The sequence below is a fragment of the Vombatus ursinus genome, unplaced genomic scaffold (assembly GCF_900497805.2).
Source record: "Vombatus ursinus unplaced genomic scaffold, bare-nosed wombat genome assembly UNPS02009205.1, whole genome shotgun sequence".
Classification (NCBI taxonomy): Eukaryota; Metazoa; Chordata; class Mammalia; order Diprotodontia; family Vombatidae; genus Vombatus; species Vombatus ursinus.
In genome coordinates this window covers 8,978,578-8,997,722 of record NW_020948983.1, presented here as the reverse complement: position 1 = coordinate 8,997,722, position 19,145 = coordinate 8,978,578, and the positions used below count along the sequence as shown (strand labels likewise).

The following is a 19,145-nucleotide window of genomic DNA, read 5'->3' as shown; positions in this document are numbered from 1 at the left end:
GATTGACCTCTGTAACAGAATCATTTCCTGGCTTTCTCATAACCATCTACCTCCTTGATCTTTATTTTCTCTTTGTTCTTCTTCCTTCTACTTCAGAACTAGCAGTATGGTGATTTAAATGTTTGTGGGATCCCTTTTGTTTTTGTGTCACATTTGTTATAACCCCACCCTTCCTTTTAACCAAGAAAAACAATTAAACAAAACCTTTTGATTCATGAACTGTATCAGACCAGATAGGCAGTATCTTCTGCCAGTAGAAGCCCTCAGCCTCTCTGCTATTGTGGGGAGACGTAGGGCCCATTTTCTGTTTTCTGATACTTTCATTGATTTTTTAGTAGCTCAAAGTTAAATCTGCTTCTTTTCATCTGTAATTATGTAGCCACTGTATATATTATCTTACTTCTGTTGTTCTTATTCCTCATTAGTCCATACAAACCTTCCCACATTTTCCTGAATTTCTCAAAGTCATCATCTTTTTAAACTGCATGATAATATTGCATTATATTCACATTTGTTGTAACCCCACCCTTCCTTTTAGCCAAGAAAAACAATTAAACAAAATCATCTGATTCAGGAACTATATCGGACCAGATGGGCAGTTTTTTTTAGTCATCCCCTAATTGATGGCCACTTACCTTGTTTCTACCTCTTTACTGCTTAAAAAAAAAAAGAATGCTGCTTGGGATATTTTAATATGTATTGAACCTCTCGCTGGTGTATTTTGGGGTATAAGCTCAGTAGTAGAATCACTGGGTCAAAGGATATGGGCAGCTTAATTATTTTCCTTGTATATTATTAATAGCTAACACTTATTGGGCATATAGGTGTTGCAGTAGATAGAGTGCTGAGTCTGGAGTCAGTAAGACTCATCTTCCTGAGTTCAAAACTGACCTCAAACATTTACCAGTTGTGTGACCCTGAGCAAGTCACTTAACCTAGTTTGCCTCAGTTTCCTCATCGGTAAAATGAGCTAGAAAAGGAAATAGCAAAGCACTACAATGTTTTTATGAAGAAAACCCCAAATGAAGAGTCAAACAAGACTGCAGTAACAGAATAACAATCCTCAACTGCATCATCTTAATCTCTACTGCAGGTGCCAGTGGCTATAAACTAAAAGGGAGCATTTGCATATAATCAAGGTCACTGAGAAAACTCAGTAAAGATAAATGTCATGAAACAAACAAGCAAACAAGAAGGCCAGAGGAATACAACAATGATCATCAATATTAAATAATATCAAGTCTCCTTGTAACTTGGTATCCTACTCCCAATGTTCATTTAATCAGCATATTTCATCTTGAGTTCCACATGTCCCATGTATTAGTCTAGTCCCTGGAAACATCTTCCCCTAAACATTCTAGAACGGACCTGTTCTCAGGGCAGTTCTAAAGTCAGCTCCTCCTAGTAGACCAACTTCTCTAGTTACAAGTCACTTACAGAGACTCCTAGGTAACTCTGCTAAAATCTGCCAGTAACAAGACTCAATACAATTTAGTACAACTTCCCAAATTTGCTTTTCCAGTATTCATTCATGTGGTGAAAACTAACTTAAACTTTATGGATCCAACTCTATTAACAACAGAGCTATACAAAAAACAATTAATTAGGAACCTGTAATTCACCTGATATTTCAGAGACCACTTGCTCTTTCTTTCTTTACACAAACCCTGTGCCTGATATGTACAATGCCATCAGCAGGCTAAAGGAAGAATCTTTAAAAATCCACAAGGGCCTGACTTGCAAAATGAGCCCTTCTGTCTCTTAGTATTATCAGACAGGGACTTCAAAATAGGAAAAGGGGACATAATTTAAAATTAGTTACAATTATGAATGCAATTTTCTATGTAAAAATCTTAACCAAATTTTGAGAACTTAATACTAAAAACATACTCAAGGTCTATAAACACATTAAACCCATTTGGAAGCCAATCATATGTATATCCTAGTTTTTAGATTTCTAACAGTCTAATCTCATTGCTTTCTCAAAATTTATTACTGTATTAACTTTTTAAAAACTTTTACATTTTTGTCTTATCTTCCCATTTTTGAGGATATATGTGTGTGCATACAAACACACACACACACACACACATATCTATATATCTATATATATGTAACTATTAGCAAGGAGATGGCAGACCTAAGAACTCATTTACTTAGTTACATAGGATATAGAGTTGACCACAAATATGGATTAAAAATAGTCAGAGCTTTCATACTTGAGTCACATTATAGTAATTCAGATGTCTTAGTATTAATCTATTAGTTAATAGATTTAGTATTGTAATGACAAAAATTTCTACTGTTCACCTGCCTTGTTTATAGAAATTTGCTATGGATGGACAAAAAAGAGATATAGCTATGACAATAACAAGATTGTCCCTTCAAGGGTACAAACTGAACTGACATAAACTATAACAGGGGGTAAACTCCTTTAGCTCTATTTGATTCCAGGTAGCTGGTATTCAATCATGCAGCTAAGTTTTATGTTATTCACAGAGGCCAAAATTAACCAGGCCCAGAATTAACCAGGTGAGAAAATTTCCTGTTCAGAAAGGAAATAGCACAATGGGAAACTGAGTCAAGAGGATCTTATCTTTGCCTATTCAAGGTCATTGCCCTCAATTTTTCCCAGGGACAAACATCACCTGCAGTAATTCTCAGACCACACACCCTTTGGGCAGCACGTGGAATTCTCTTTGAATGGTGGAGTATTGGCTTCATAACAATTCAGACAATCATATCTGAAAGCAAGACTTAAAACAATGTTAAATTATAATCTCAAGAGATTTTGCCTCAAATAGCAAAATTTCACCAATTACAGCTTAGAGCTAGGTTACTATTATTTTTCTGATTTTTTAATAATAGTTAACAATGAGCACACATGAGGACATTTTATTTATCCTTTATAAATTAAGAATAACCACATTCTGGAGTTTCATACGAATATGTTATAGTTGACTTAAGACCCCAGAAAAATATGGCCACTATAAGCCTCCAATTTGTATTGCCTGTTAACCCCTAAGGCAAAAGTGAAATCTTTGGATCTAAAGTCTATGGGGACTAAATTGCCTCGAAGATGCAACTTCAATACATACTATTTTTAACAGATGCAATTTCATAATTTTCATAAGTGATAGCCAAATAATTATTCATCTATTTTAGAACAAAACATACCCCATTAAGTAATTAATGGTTTTCAAACATTTTGACCACATTCTTTTAACAGCTCAATTCATAATCTAACAACATCTAGACTAAAAAAGAAGTTACTTTTCTAACAATATTTCTAATACAATGGTTTCCCAAATTTCACACTGTAAGAAAAAATTTAGGAACACAATAACGTATACAATATCATGTATTTAAAACATGAAACAAAACTTATTACTAGTCAGATGACATCAATTGTCAAATGCATTTCCAAATTTTCTTACGTAGAGAATCATTCATTTTTATCACTTTTGGTATTCTATACTGATTACATTCAAGACCAATATACAGTACTCACATTTACTAACCTGTATATAGTGCTCACTGTCTGCCATGCACTAAACACTTTACAATTATTATGTTATTTTATCCTTACAACAACCCTGGGAGGTAAGTGTTATTTTATCCCCTTTACAGATGAGGAAACTGTGATAAAGAGAAGTGAAGTAACTCGATTTGAACTCAGGTTTTTCTGATCCCATCATATTGTCCTAATGCCAAATAGCAAATGTATTTAGCATTAATTTCTGATTTACCACAATTATCCTAATAGAACATATCTCACTGTAAATGAGATCACATTATGATTTAGTTTCAGAACAATCTTGATCAAATCCGAACAATTTGGATTTATAATCACTAATGGTAACATTTATTATTTCAAATTTCCCAAGGGTCATTAGCTGCCAGCACCTCAAATTTCAGAGTCCACTGTTTTCAGTTAGCTAAAAATATATATGCAATTGGTGGTTTAGTGGATAGAGGGCTGTATTTGGTGTCATGGAAACCTGAAGCTGAATCCTACCTTAGACAGGATTTGTCTTAGTAGCTGTGTAGCACAGAGAAAATCACATAATCTCTTAGTCTCAGTTTCCTCATATATAAAATAGGGATAATAATAGTGCTTATCTCACAAGAATGTTGTAATGATAAGATCCAATGAAAATTTATGTAAAGTGCTATGTGTTAGTTTACTATTATTATCCTGGTTATCTTCTTAGTATGTGGGGGAGGTATAAAAATTTCTTCACAAAATCTACTATAGGACCAGAGCCTGACACTTCTTGCTGGTAGGCTGGTTGGTAGTTAAGCAATATTGACTTTAAGTATAAGGTCTCTGGGGGCAGCTAGGTGGCACAGTGGATAGAGCACTGGCCCTGGATTCAGGAGGATCTGAGTTCAAATCTGGCCTCAGACACATAATACTAGCTGTGTGACCCTGGGCAAGTCACTTAACCCCATTGCCTAGCCAAAAAAAAAAAAAAAGAAAGAAGTATAGGGTCTCTGAAAACATACATTGTTGACTTATGAAAATACGGATTTTAAAGTCATCAAATGACTTAGCAGTCCTATCTTATATTCTTAACTTCTCTGATCCAAGGGAATATAAAGGCAACATCTGTCTTATCAGAAGCTTATAGTAGAACGTGTTTATAGGAAAGTACAAAGGGTAAAAGATACGTGTGTGTGTGTGTGCATATCCGTATAGTACTTGCAACTTCAAAAGATCTGACTTTATCACTTTGGGTGCTCCCCCCACATTTGTTACTCCTTTCATGAATTATGCTGGTCAGTGGGGTCAGAAAGGGAAAATAATCAGCCCCGTGGTGGGGCTGGCCTAGCCTGCCCCATCAGACAACAAATACACAGGCTAATCTCAACTCATACTTAAAATTTTTTCAGTTTTTATGATCTCACCTTCACACCACAAGGAGGCATTAAAGGAAAGTGGATGGTATGTGTATATGAATACATAAAGATAGGTAAAGTCATAGCTATAATATATTTAGTGTTCTTCAGTCACCAGAAAGTTTGGGTGACCTTCAGCTCAGGAAAATCTTATTCAAAAGTTCACATATTTGGTGAAGCCAAGGGTAGGGTAGAGTAATATTAAGCAAAACTGTGTACTAGGCACTTGGGATACAAAGATGAATTCACTGGTCCTTGCTTTTTGGGAGCTCACATTCTATGAAGGGAAAATAATGTGTTTATAAATGTTATGGAATATATGCAAAATAAAAAGCATTTGGGGGTGCTATACCCAAGAAAGGCATCTTGTAGAAAGAAGTGCTTGAATTAAGTCTTGAAGGAATCCAGGAGCTTCAAGATTTGAAAATATGAGGATTTGTTAACAGAACTGAGCATCTTTAGCTTGGAGAAATGAGTTGATGTGGGGCTGGGGAAATATGATAATTGTGGTCACAAATTTTAGACCTCTCATGTGTAAGAGGAATCAGACTCTTTCTATTTTAGGAGGTAGAACCAGGAACAATGAATGAAAGTGTTCAAAGAGGCCAATTTAGTCTTGAAGCCAAGACAAAACATCCTAATAATTAGAATTATTCAAAAGCGGAATGGGCTATGTCAAGTATTAGTGGATTCCCCCTAACTGAAGGTCATCAAGCAGAGTCTGGATAACCACTTGTTAGATATGTTATAGTAGGGATTCTTTCCTGTATAGGTTGAACTAGATGGCCACTGTAGTCCCTTCTGACTCTCAAATTCTGTGAAGTGGGGAAGGAATGTATTTCAGTCATGTAGGATAGCCAGTATAAAGGTGAGGAGATAGGAGATGGAATGATGTGAGTAAGGAACAGCAGGAAGAACATGTTGCCTGGACCTTTAAGTGCAAGAAAGGGGAGTAATGTATACTGAGACCAAAAATACAGCTTGGGGCCAAGTATCTAGGTTACAATACCATGCAGACAACTAGATGGCTTGGTCAAAGTCCAGACCAGTATGTTGTTTGGGTCATTCATTTGATAAACAGAAGACATTCTAAAAGGACATGTAAAAAACGGAGCATTTAATGATCACCTTTTCCTCCTAGGTATTCTCTCTTTGTGTTTACACATCACTGTTTTTGGTTCTCCTCCTATCTATCCTGTAACTCCGACTCTTTTCTTGTATCACCACCCATATTCTTACCCCTAACATCTAGTGTCCCTCTTAAGACATTGTCCTGGGACTTAGTGATCTCATCAGCTCCTATGTATTCAATTATCTCTGCAGATGACACCCAAATCTGTATAATCAGTCCCAATCTCTCCTGAGTTCCAGTTCTTTATGACCAATTACCTCTTAAACCTGTCTACCTAGATGGCCATCCTGTAAGCATTTCAAACTCAATATGTTTCAAATAGTACTCCTTATCTTCTGGACCCCTAAAACATCCCTATTTCTGTGCCTCTTCGTTGTTATCTTTCCAGCAACCCAGGTTCACAACCTCTGTCATTTTGACACTCCTGTCGTTTTATATCTCCACAAGGTCTTGAAAGCCTCTTCTTTTTTCTACTCAACATAGCAACCCTTGTTTAGATCCTCTCCACTACTTCTTGTCTAAAATGTAGCTAGGTGGTGCAGTGGATAGCACACTGGACCTAGAGTCAGGAAGACCTAAGTTCAAATCCAGCCTCAGATACTTTCTAGCTATTGGAACCCTAGGCAAGTCACTTAACCCCATTTGCTTCAGTTTCTCATCTACAAAATGAGCTGTAGAAGGAAATGGCAAACCACTCCTGTATTTCTGCCCAGAAAACACCAAATGGAGTCATGAAGAGTCGGATATGACTCAAATGACTGAATACCAACATTGTAACATCTTCCTAATTCACCTTTCTGCCTCTAATCTACATAGCTGCTACATTGATATTCCTAAAGCACAAAACTGAGCAAGTTTTAGTAACTCACTTGCCAATTACCTCTAAGATAAAATACAAAATCTTATGTTTGGCACCTAAAACCCTTTGCACTCAAAATCCAACATCTTTCAAGACTGATTACATACTATTTTCCTTTAGGCAATCTACATGGCAGCCAAATTGGCTTACTTCTTGTTCCCCATACATAAGAGATAATATTTGAAAATTACTTTGCAAACTTTAAAGCACTATATAAATTCTATCATTAATGTTAATATTATACACTGAATATTTTCCAAACTTTACCCACTTTGGTGTCTAGTAAAATATTCACCACCTGCTATGTGCAGAATAAATGCTCCACATTAAATTTTTAAAATGGATTTTTGTCGATGTCTTTTTTATATCACCATAATTTTCCCCAGTTTCTTTCACATTGATCTTTTTTCTTTTAAATAGAACTGCCCATCAATGGAGCGGGTTACCTTTTGATAACTGACATTTATACAACACTCTAAATTTCACAAAGCACTTATATGCAATCCTGCATTTGTGCCTTAACAACTCCAAAAGGTAGGCACTACACATGTTATCTACATTTTACAGGTGAGAAAATTGGACCTCAGGAATTGGGACATCTACAATCTCATGGTTAATAAGTATCAGAGATAGATTTTAAACCCAGTGCTTCTAGTCTCCCCAGTCACACATTCTATCAATTATGTAACAATGCCTTGTTGAAATAGTGAGTTCTCTGTTACTGGATCTGATCAAGGGATATTCAAAAGAAGGGAGAACTGACTTGGGATAATGTCTGACAATACGTTTTCAAAGATCCCTTCTAACTCAGATTCTGTGATCTGTTTGGTGCAGGGATGGGGAACCTGCAGCCTCGAGGCTACATGTGGCCCTCTAGGTCCTTGGGTATGGCCTTTTGACTGAGTTCAAGTTTTACAGAACAAATGTTTTTATTAAAGGAATTTGTTCTGTGAAGTTTGGATTCAGTCAAAGGGCCACCCTTGAGGACCTAGAGGGCCACATGTGGTCTCGAGGCCGCAGGTTCCCCACCCCTGGCCTAGAACTTCCTTCTCCTGGATACAATCCTTAATGTGACAGAGAATGCCCTTTCTCCTGACTTCTTTTACTGAAGAGATCTGAAACACTTAAGTTTTTTCCTTTAATGAAAGCAAGGGGAATTAATAGCTTCAATCCCAGGCTGATGAGAGGATTTGAGAGTCTAAAGGCACTTTAGAGGTCATCTGGGTCATCAAATGAGGAAGCTTAAGCCCAGAGGGAAGGGAAATGACTTGCAAGAGATCATAACAGATAGCAAGAAGCAAAGCTGAATTTAAAAGCCAGTTTTCTCACTTCAAATCTACTGTTGATTCCACTCTATCACACCTACCCTCACTTTACCCAATATAATAGCCCACACAAGAATCCACTTCATCTCTCTGAGTCTCAATCTCCTCATCTGAAAAATGGGAATGTTAATTTTTATACCACCTGCTCAGAGAGTTGAAGATAAAATGAGAAAATAGGTACAAAGACTTTGTAAATCCCAAACACTATCAAAATAGAAAAAGTAGCAAAGTATTTCAACTTAGCATAGCTTCTTGGTGAGCAGGAAGGACACTTGAATTTGAAACCAGCGTCATGCTTCTAACATTGCTTTCTGGAAGCTTGACTGTTAAAGAAGATGGCTGGTTTTGGGATATGCACAATCAAGTGGCTTTAACCATTTAAAGTGGAGACCTCCATCCCAACTGTGTTTTAGACAAAGATGCATTTACAGTCAGAGAGGAAAAACTCCTTTCTTTACACAAAGATCAATACATTCTCCCCACATGAATGTTGTCTCAACATGCAAGAATGTGTTTCTGCCTTCATTACCACAGGTGAAAAAGATGGCATGGTCTCAAAGTGCACCTGAATAACTACAATTTAGTGAGTCTCCATTGGATTTTTACTAGAAATTATAAGCATTGGAGGGAAAGCACCTCTAAATAGACTTTCTCTTTGAGTTATCTCTCATGTTTGCCCATCTTTTTAAAGCAAAATTTAACCTTGTCATGCACCCTCAAACCTCATGTACAACTCCAAAGAGCTTAAAATTTGGAAACATTCTCAGTAACCTTTCAACCCTGCATCGGATTCCACAAAGTGCTCTTTGGAGCCACCTACTGATAAAGGACCAAGTTTTCAAAGGCCACCAGAAAATGAAGTTTCCTCTGCTATATTTGCTATCTGTGCAACCAATAGTTCTTGTCAAAACACATGGTTGTGCTTGGGCAAGGCTTCCTTCCTGCATAAAACAAAGTTGGATTATGGCCAATTGAGCGATCAGTGAAGTAGACATCTCAGAGCCATGGCTGCAAAGGGACTCATAGGGATCAGTTACTGTCAGAAGTGTAACTTCGGCTTTGTGCTTAGGAAAGGAATCTTTCTGTGTAGCTATGACATGCTATAGGCAAACTTAGTCCCTCCATGAGCAATGGGAACATAGAATCTTCTAAAAGAACATGTGTCATAGTACAAGTATAGTTAGCCTATCCCAAACCAGATGGACAACTGATAAGGCAGATCTAGAGAGCTTTGTTCCACAACAGGAACTTGCTACAAGTCTCTGCTTTTCTGCTGAATGAAGTGATCTCAGAAAAAGAAGGCTGTCTTAGCAGATAAGAGGATTTCAGCTGGTGGCACAGTGGAAGAACACTGATCTTGGACTCAGGAAGATTTGAGTTCAAATCCAGCCTCAGCCACTTATTAACTGTCAAAACCTAGGCAAGTCACTTAACTTCTGTTTGCCTCAGTTTCCTCACCTGAAAAAGTGTGATAGTAATAGCACCCACCTTGAAGGGTTATTGTGAGGATCAAATGAGACAATATTTGTTAAAAACACTTAGCACACTGCCTGGTATATAGTAGGTGCTATGTAAATGTTTATTCCCTTCCCCTTCCCTTTCCTAAAGAAGGAGAACGGCAGCTTAAGTAGCTATCTCAGTTTAATTTTCAATCTGCCATATTGGTTTCATATTTCCTGGGAGAATGCTAACCTCTAGATCCTCAAAGATGATGACATTGGAACTTTGGCCCTTCAAAGTTTATCTGGAGCTTCATTAACCTAGTGAAATCTCACATTGGCCCTTTATCAGCTGCATTAACAGAGGAAAGGTGGAGACTGATTCCAATTACAGCCCAGTACAAGAGGGCGCCAGGAGCCTAATCCCATTTCTTTTGTGCATAGGTGAAGGGCTAAACTTCAGCAGTACTTTACACATGACAGAGATGAAAGGTCAATGCAGACATAACTTGTGGCCACTAATTCCACTTGATTTGGATAGCAACCTAATTATGAAAATCACTAAAGATACATAGAATAACTTTTAATTTTTCCTCTTCCCCACCCTCCCTCCACACTTTTTTTTAATTTTTAAATTTTTTTAAAATAAATTTATTAAAAAAAAAAAACACCAACACAGACTTCTTCCACCTCAGTATTATGCTGCATTTTCCATTTTGTTTAACGCTTTTAAAACTCAAGGATGCTTCTGCTCAGAATTATACAAGAGCCTGAAGCATCCTAGCTTTTGGCAAGCAGGTAGCAAACTCAAAAGAACACTTTTAAAGTCAGTAGACCCTTCCTATACTTTTTTATGTAGCATTATTGCACAGATACAAACAGTCAGAAATAAAGCGATGGAAATATATATTTCATGTCTTTTCTGGATGTTGCCATTGGCTGACACTTTCAGACTTGGTTTGATGCTTCCATATGACATTGACTGTAACTACTCTTGAAAATTGATGTTGACCCCTAGCATCCTGGTTTTTCTCAATTCTAATTCTAATTTTCTTCAGTGTACTTCTCCCCCATCCCTAAACGCTAGCTGAGCACTGCAATGCTGAAATGTTTAGAAACCTGGGTAAATTCATGTGTGGGCACATAGGATGTGCTATGTACCTTCTTCTGAGCACAGATTTGATTAGAAGGGTAAATTTGTCTTTGATCTCTCTTGGCAATATAAAGTCAATGAAAAATGAGAAAATGAGAATCTCTACTGATCCCTTAAAAATGCTTACCATTCTAATATATGGATCAGTAGCTCATGCTACTAGCATGCAGGAAAAAGCCACATATCAAGCAACAAGCATTTAGTAAGTACCTATTATGTACTTTCCCTGTCCTCAAGGAGCTTATATTTTTTCAAGTTAGAAATCATGAAAATATATGGTAACTTCAGGGAGAAGCATTATCACAACTGCAGGTGGTAGGAAAGGCCTCATGGAGGAGATAATAACTGAGCTGAGCTTTGACTCAAACTAGGGATTGGAATTCTAAGAACCAGAAATGCATGCAGGCATGGTAGACAGCCTATACAAAGGTGCAAAGAAAAGGAGCTGGTATCATGTATTAAGAAGCATTTTGGGGTACTCAAGATAGAATATGCTATCCACATCCAGAGAAAGAACTACGAAGTCTGAGTGCAGATTGAAGCATACTATTTTATCTCTTTTTTTTCTTATGGTTTTTCCATTTTGTTCTGATTCTTCTTTCATAACATGACTAATGTGGAAATGCATTTAATATGATTGTACATGTATAGCCTATATCAGATTGCATGCCCTCTTGGGGATGGAGGAGAGGAGGGAGGAGAAAAAAATTTGGAAATCAAAATCTTATAAAAGTGAATATTGAAAACCATCTTTACATCTAATTGGAAAAAATAAAATACTATTTAGAAAAAAAAAAGAAGCACATTTGGGCCTACTGATAGAGGCTCTGGGATATAACATTTTAGCCACTTAATTTGTAGAATTCCAGATTGCTTTCCAGAATGGTTATAGTGATTCAAAGCTTCACCAACAATGCACACAACCTCTCCACTATTGACTATTCCCATTTTTTGTCACTTTTGCCAATTTGCTGCATGTGAGTTGAAACTTCATGTGGTTTTGATTTGCATTTCTCTGTAAAGAAAGGATGATTGAATGAAAGAATGCTCCAGCTCTGTCCTAAAGAAGAGAGAGGAGAAATCACACCTCTCTCCTTTCAAGTACATTCCCTGAAAATAGATTTATCAGTGAGTTAATTAGTTTTGTTACCTAACAGCAGCTGGAGACAACAAAAGTCTGGTTCCTTTTCAGTGATTGTTGGTATTGTTTTTTTGGCCCTATATTCCTCTTCGCAACACATTATCTAGTGGACCTTTTAAAAATACAGACTTTGAACACTTCTTTTTTGCTGCAGATTATGTTAAGGTTCCATAGAAACTTCATGCTAATGGTAACTAGGATTGACCCACAAGTTTCTTTAGTGTATTAATTGTAAATGTTTATTTAAATATATATCTTATATGGGAGGCCCTGCATTCTGGTGAATAGATTTAAGAGATTTTCAAGGAAATCCAAAGATAAAAATAATAAAAAAATTAAAAAAGAAGGCAGGCATATGATGCTCCTATGAGGGTTGGCCAGCTGACCTACAGCTCTTCTGTATTTATGGCCTCCTGGGAAGGTGAGAAATTGGGCAGCAGAACTGAATGGGCCATAAAAGCCCATGCTACTAAGGTGACATGAAGGCTTTCCTAACCTGGAAAGAATTTTCAGTGATACATTAGTTGTTAGCAAGAACCAAGGCTGAATTATGAAATTGAAATTTTATTCCTTGGTCTTTACTATCTACCTCCTGCTTTTTCTCTTGCCTCTTATTCCAAATAAATCTCTGATGAAGGGAGGGTATATTTTTGTACTGGGGGGGGGGCCTTCTGTCACCAGGCTACATGCATCTTCCATACAGCTAGCCAAGTTACTGACAATGTTACTCTGCTCAGTAAATTCCAGACTCCTGGTTGCCTTTAGGTTTGAATATAAACTTTTCTCTGTTGGTCATTGAAAGCCATTCACAACCTGGTCCCAACATACCTTTCCAACCTTATTATACTTTACTCTTTTTCATGTCTGCTGTACCTCATAATATACGTGTTGTTTTCCCCAATAATAGATTGTAAGCTCTTTGAGAGCAAGGACTGTGAGTTTTGTTTTTGTAACCTAGAACTAGGACCTGGAGTCTATAAACTTTTTTTGTGTTTTGATAACTGTATTTCAGTATAATTGGTTTCTTTTTTAATGTATTTTAAAAAATTGTGTCCATGACACAAAAAGTTTAAGAACCCTTGACCTAGAACATAATTGCTTAATAAATGATTGTTGATTGAGAAAAAAATACAGATATATAGATAGAGATATAAATAGAGATAAAGATAGATATATTATATATAAATGCATATTATATATAACATATATAATAAAATACATGTAATCTATTGTCTATATATATAAAAATGTTGAAGACTTCATGCATTTGTATGTTGTCTTTGTGTAGGGGCTATGCTAGTCTTCTCTAGATTTCCAGTTTGAGTTTATATGCTGCTGAAGTGAGCACTACTATGCATTTTTGTTACAAGGATTTTCTTTTTCTTTTTCCCCAATGGGGGCAGAATTGGAAAGTAGAAGGGAGCTGATGATAGATTCATTGAAGTATTTTTTTTAAATATGTAGAAGAAAACAGAGAGAAGGTCAAAAAGTAGGATAATGCTTATGCTTCCTGCATCGTGTTGATGTGACAAGTATTTAGCAGCTCACATCCATATAGCATCTTACAATTTGCAGTTATAACATCTGTAAAATGACTGCATGGGAAGGATTTCCTGTAGTTGTTATGAGGCAGAAATAGAGTAAGGAAACTGTACAGGTACACATATTGCATCATATACAGAACTGCCTCCCATCTTTCCCTTTCTTTCAGTATCCCTGGAAACCCTATGATACTACTGAGTACCATACTGTGGATGTACCTTTCTAGGTGAGAACAATTTATAACAGAACTCTGGACCCCTTCAACTGGGGTCACATGGAGCAGATTCATATGGAATTCTATTCTATGACTTATAGGATTTTTTTTTTTGCTAAATTTGGCATTTAATAAAATCTAACTAGGCATTCCCAGCTCCAGGGCCTAAGTGACTCCCTAGAAGTGTTTTCTCTTTCATAAACTAGGACTGTATTGAAGATTTTTTTTTTTTTTTGCCTAGGCAATGCGTAAGTGACCTGCTCAGGGTCACACAGCTAGTAAGTGTCAAATGTCTGAGGCTGGATTTGAACTCAGGTCCTCCTGACTCTAGGGCCGGTGCTCTATCCACCGCACCACCACCCAGCTGCCCCTATATTGAAGAACTTTAAGGAGTTATTATGACTCTAGGCAGCTTAATCCTAGACTCTGGGCTAATAAGACATCATTATCTCCAACCAGGATATGTCAGGAGGTGGCATGAATGTTTCTAACATTGAGTTCAGTGTGATCTAAGTGGCTAGATTAGTAGGAACAAACAAAAACTTCTTTCTAGGAGTTTCAACAAAAATACATGGCAAATGTACAAACTGCCCAATAAATACTTATTTGACACCTACTAGAAAATGACTATTCCTTCGAGGTTTCAGACAAAGGTGGCAATGCAAGTGTTGTCCTCATTTGACAGACTAATAAAACTGGGATTCAGAGAGTTTAAAGAACTAGATGACCCCAGGCAATTCAGGACTTGAACCCAGATCTCCTGATTTCAAGCCTAGCACGTCTTCTACATCAGGGGTTCTTAACCATTTTTGGGTCATCCTCATCAATTCTAATGCCTTCCCTTCATTGATTATCTCCATTTTAATGTGTATTTAGCTTGTTTGTACTTAGTTGTTTTTGTGTTGTCTTCCCAGTTAGACTATAAGCTCCTTGAGAACAGGGACTATCTTTTGCCTTTCTTTCTATCCCCAGTACTTAGTACTGTGCCTGGCAGGTTATAGGAGCTCAATGAATGTTTACTAACCGACTGACTGCATTGACTCTTTTAGAAGTCTGGTGAAGCCTATGAACTCCTCAAAATATTTTTGCATTCATAAAGTAAGTAGGATTACAAAACAGATCAATTACATTGAAAAATCTTTATTAAAATATTAAGTTCATGAACCTCTGGTCTACACCATCCCAAAATTCTTCTGTCCCTCACAACCGCAAGACTTCTGCCAGAGGCTAATAAAAACTCTTAGGCTACATAGCATAGTTATAATTGAACTGAGAGACAGGACTGTGATTGACTCTTATCTTGATTCTACCGTCGGGTAGTTTTGTGACTTTGAATAAATCAGTCTCTCTAGGCAAGTTTCCTCTTCTATAAAATGAGAAAATTGCATTACATAGTCTTCCAACTTGAAAATCTTAATGATAATAATGACTGTCCATAGGTCATATTGTGACATTCCCCAGGTGCAGATAAAAATTTCTTTGGGAAATGAGATTGGATTCTAAGATGAAAATCCTGTCCACCTCTGTGGCCTCTCCCTCTTAATAGCTGGTTCCTCCCAATAGCTCCATTTTAAGGAGGATGTCCAATTAATCAAACATTAAATGCCAATTATGCGCAAGAAACTGTGCTAAGTGCTGCCCAACCACATCTTCATTCCTTTACAGGCTGTCCTCATGACTCTCTGGACTTTCTCTACTAAGTCCCCACCCCAGTATCAGGTACCTACACCTCTCTCCCTTACCTTTTCTCTTTTTTTTAGCTTTCTTTTATGCATTGTCTTTCCCCACTAGAATGTAAGCTCCTTGAGGGCAGGAACTGTCGTTCTGCTTTTATTTGTATCTCCAGTGCCTGGTACACACTAAGTACTTAGTAAATGCTTATTGCGTGCTTGCTTACAAAAACTAAATGCTTTAAAAAAAATGGGGGAAATACTCAGTACACTGTTCAGCCTTTGCTGGGAGTATAACGATGACCCTGCAGCAACAGAGCTGATTAAGTCCCTTGTTACTCCTTGGAGTCTTTTAGGCTATACATTGAAATGGAATCCTCTGGGGGTAGCTAGGTGGTGCAGTGGCTACAGCACCAGCCCTGGAGTCAGGAGGACCTGAGTTCAATGCGGCATCAGACTCATAACACTCACTAGCTGTGTGACTCTGGGCGAGTCACTTAACCCCAATTGCCTCACTTAAAAAAAAAAAGAAATGGAATCCTCTATATCTAGCAGCAAAATATGGCTGTTAGACTCACAAGGGTTATCTAGAGGCTCTCCTCAATGGATGAAATTCTCTTTTCTCTACATGATGTTTATCTATAGAGATGAAGGTTTTTATCTTGCAGTATATCAGAAAGGCATAGGAGTAAGATAATGGAAGGTAGAAGGACCAGAGTGAGAAGCCTTTATTAAAAGGTGGCCTTTGAACTGAGTTTTGATGGAAACTACAGATTCCAAGGGCAGCTAGGTGGTACAGTGGATAGAGCTTTGGGCCTGGAGTAAAAAACACAAAAACAAAACTTGAGTTCAAATCCAGCCTCAGACACATGCTAGCTGTGTGACCTGAGCAAGTCACTTAACCCTGTTTGTCTAAGTTTCCTCAACTGTAAAATGAACTGGAGAAGGAAATGGCAAATCATTCTAGGATCTTTGCCAAGAATACCCTAAATGAGGTCACAAAGAGTCAGACATGACAGAAATGACTGAACAATAAAAGAAATTCTAAAAAGTAGAAGTGAAAATATCAGTTGCAAGCCTGTGGGTGGGGCATAACCTGTACAGAGGCATGGAAATGGGAGCTGGGAAAATTACATTCCTTCTTTGGGGCCTTAATTTCCACATCTATATAAAATGATGGTGATGGGGAGGGAATATTAGGATTCAGCAGCTGTTACCTTCTCACACTGACAGTCACTGACCTAGTTCCAAGACGGTCACAGTTTCATTTTAGAAGGGTGACACTAGTATCTAAGTCATACACTTATCTGTAATTTGTATGTTAGAGGAACAGTATGGCGTAGTTTGGTTAGCTTTAATTATGCTTTGTTGTAAGGTGCAAGGGCGTGGAAGGATATTATAGTTGTCCCAAAGGTTCAACAAGAATAAAAAATATATCTTTTTTAATGTATGGTCAGATTAATTGCAGCAGTAAGGGATAGGATGCTTGATAGTCAAGAAGATCTGGATTCAGATCCTGCTTCTGAAATTACTAGCTTGGTAACCCAGGGCAAGTTACTTAACCCCTCTGGGACAGTTTCCTCATCTGTTAGCAGAAAAAAAAAAAGGAGGGGAGGTCAACTAGATGCTTTCTAAAGCCCCTTCCAGCTCTAAATCTATGATTTAGCTTTCTCATAATAATTAAATCATTTCACATTCATTTAGCATTGTACAATTCCCAAAACATTTTTTCCTAACAACTAGTTAAGGCATTGAAAACATTTTTATCCATTTTAGAGAAAGGAAGCTAGAGTCCTAGAGGGGGAATGACTGATTTGCCTAAGGGTCGGCTGCTAAGAGAAGAGTCAGAACTCAAATTCAGCTCTTGGGGCTCTCATTTGTCATTTTTTATTCAGTACCTCTTAGACTCTCACATTCTGTTGCTTTTTCTAAATTTAAAAAAGATGTTTCCTCTTCCCCACAGTACACTTATGCTCATCAAAGTTTCTTAAAGATTCCACTAGAAGAAAAATATATATATTCAAAGGCATAGCTTAGCTTTAGAAAAGCTTTTTTCTGTTGGATGTTAGCTTTCAGAGCTGGAACTCTTTTTAAAAAAAATATTTTGGGAAGTAATTGCATAACAATCTCCCTTTTTGTCCTTTTGCCAAATTTTGCACTTCTCCCTTGCTAAAGTGTACCACTGCTATTTGAACAGGTAATTTCTACCTTTGAACCTGTTGCAATCAGGTACAAAGATTACTGAGGTGCCTTGTTGGCCACTCTTAGGGTAATGTGAGTGGGCTCCAGGTACAGTTGTGTCACAAGGACCGTTGTGTTGAAGACAGCTAGTCTTGAATGTATTATTTAGAACTGTACAGCAAGCTTTCTGGGGCATATTTCCTGAACTCAGGAAAGAAGTATTCCTTCAAGGTAAGTTGCAATAAAATCTCCCTCTTGGTCTGATGAGTGTGTATGTGTGTCTTTATCTTTTTCTCTATTTTCTTTTCTCAAGGCGATAAAGCCTCAGGGTTAGTGTTTGCCAAGATTGAAGTCTAGAAGTCAGGAGATCTGGGTTCTAGTCCTGACTCTGCCACTACCTAATTGGGTAGTATTTTGGGGTTTTTTTTGGGGGGGTGGATGAGTCTTTTTCCCTCTGGGGAGGGGTGCTGTGTAAGATGAGCAATTAGCCTGTATTTCTACGGAATCCCATTTTTATAGCACTCTAAGATTTATGAACTGTGTTCTTCACAACCCAGGAGGTATTAGCTTAATTTTACAGATGAGGGAGTTGAGGGATGGTAAGGTTAAGTGACTTATTTATAGTCACATAGCTAACAAATTCTTGAAACTGGATTTGAACACAGGTATCTAGGGTTAGTCTATCACCCTATTTACTATATCATGCTGGCTCTAAAATGCTTTCTAATTCTAATATTTTAAGGTGGGATGACATGCATGAGCCTAAGAATTAGCCTTTGGGGTGGGGGTGAGGGGAGATGGTTATAGGAGGAAGAAAAGATATAGGATGGATATAATTTTTAGAAGTGTTAGAATTTCCCATCAGTCCATTCTGAAACCCATGTATCCCGATGGTTACACATATGTCATTCAGTGAAAGATTTCTGGATTTAGAGTTAGGGAACCTGGGTTTGAATCTTGTCTCTGCCACTTACTACCTTTGTGACCTTGGGCAAGTCACTTAAACAAAGCCTTAGTTTTCCCTCTGTAAAAGGAAGATGGACTCAATGACTTTGGAGGTACCTTTCAACTCTAAATTCCTGATCTCTGGCTGGAGAAAACAAGCCTCCATGAAGAAGTCCTACATTGTGGGAAACTTCCTCTGATGTGGTTCTCTCCTGCATTTGATCAATATTAAATGTAGAGAAAACAATATCGTGGTTCTAAAAGATCTTTTTTTTTAATTAAGAAAACATAGGCCTGTAAATTAGAATACTTAATCCTTGAGTAGGAACCAAATGTATGAAGTTACATGTTATTCTGGCACTAGGATAATCCTGTAGCATCTCAGAATGTCAGAACTGAAAGTGACTTTTAAAGATTTGATCCAACCTTATTTTTGGAGATGAGCAAATGGAGGTAAAGAGGAGAATATTTATTTAGGGTCACATAGCTTAAAAGGATCAGAGGTGGGAACACAGGATTCACAAGGCCCAGTTTAGTGGGGTTTTTTCTACCATTCCATAATAAATTTTACTAATTGCCAAGAAAATACCCCACCAAATAATCAGTATGTCAGTTTTGATCAACACATTGTTTCATAGTCTA

The 19,145-nt window shown here is 37.4% G+C and overlaps 1 protein-coding gene and 1 non-coding gene across 2 annotated transcripts in view; one reads left to right on the top strand and one right to left on the bottom strand.

The window, feature by feature from the left end:
• Nucleotides 1-13,194: 13,194 nt before the first annotated feature.
• On the bottom strand, nucleotides 13,195-13,299 carry LOC114035849. Its single transcript, XR_003568266.1, has one exon. It is a non-coding gene; the product is annotated as a U6 spliceosomal RNA (small nuclear RNA).
• A 4,382-nt stretch (nucleotides 13,300-17,681) lies between these two features.
• Nucleotides 17,682-19,145, top strand: part of ACSL5 (acyl-CoA synthetase long chain family member 5) — a 50,296-nt gene continuing 48,832 nt past the window's right edge. The window contains exon 1 of the mRNA XM_027851842.1: nucleotides 17,682-17,789. The gene's annotated coding sequence lies outside the window, so the exon portion shown is untranslated. The remainder of the gene's footprint in view (nucleotides 17,790-19,145) is intronic.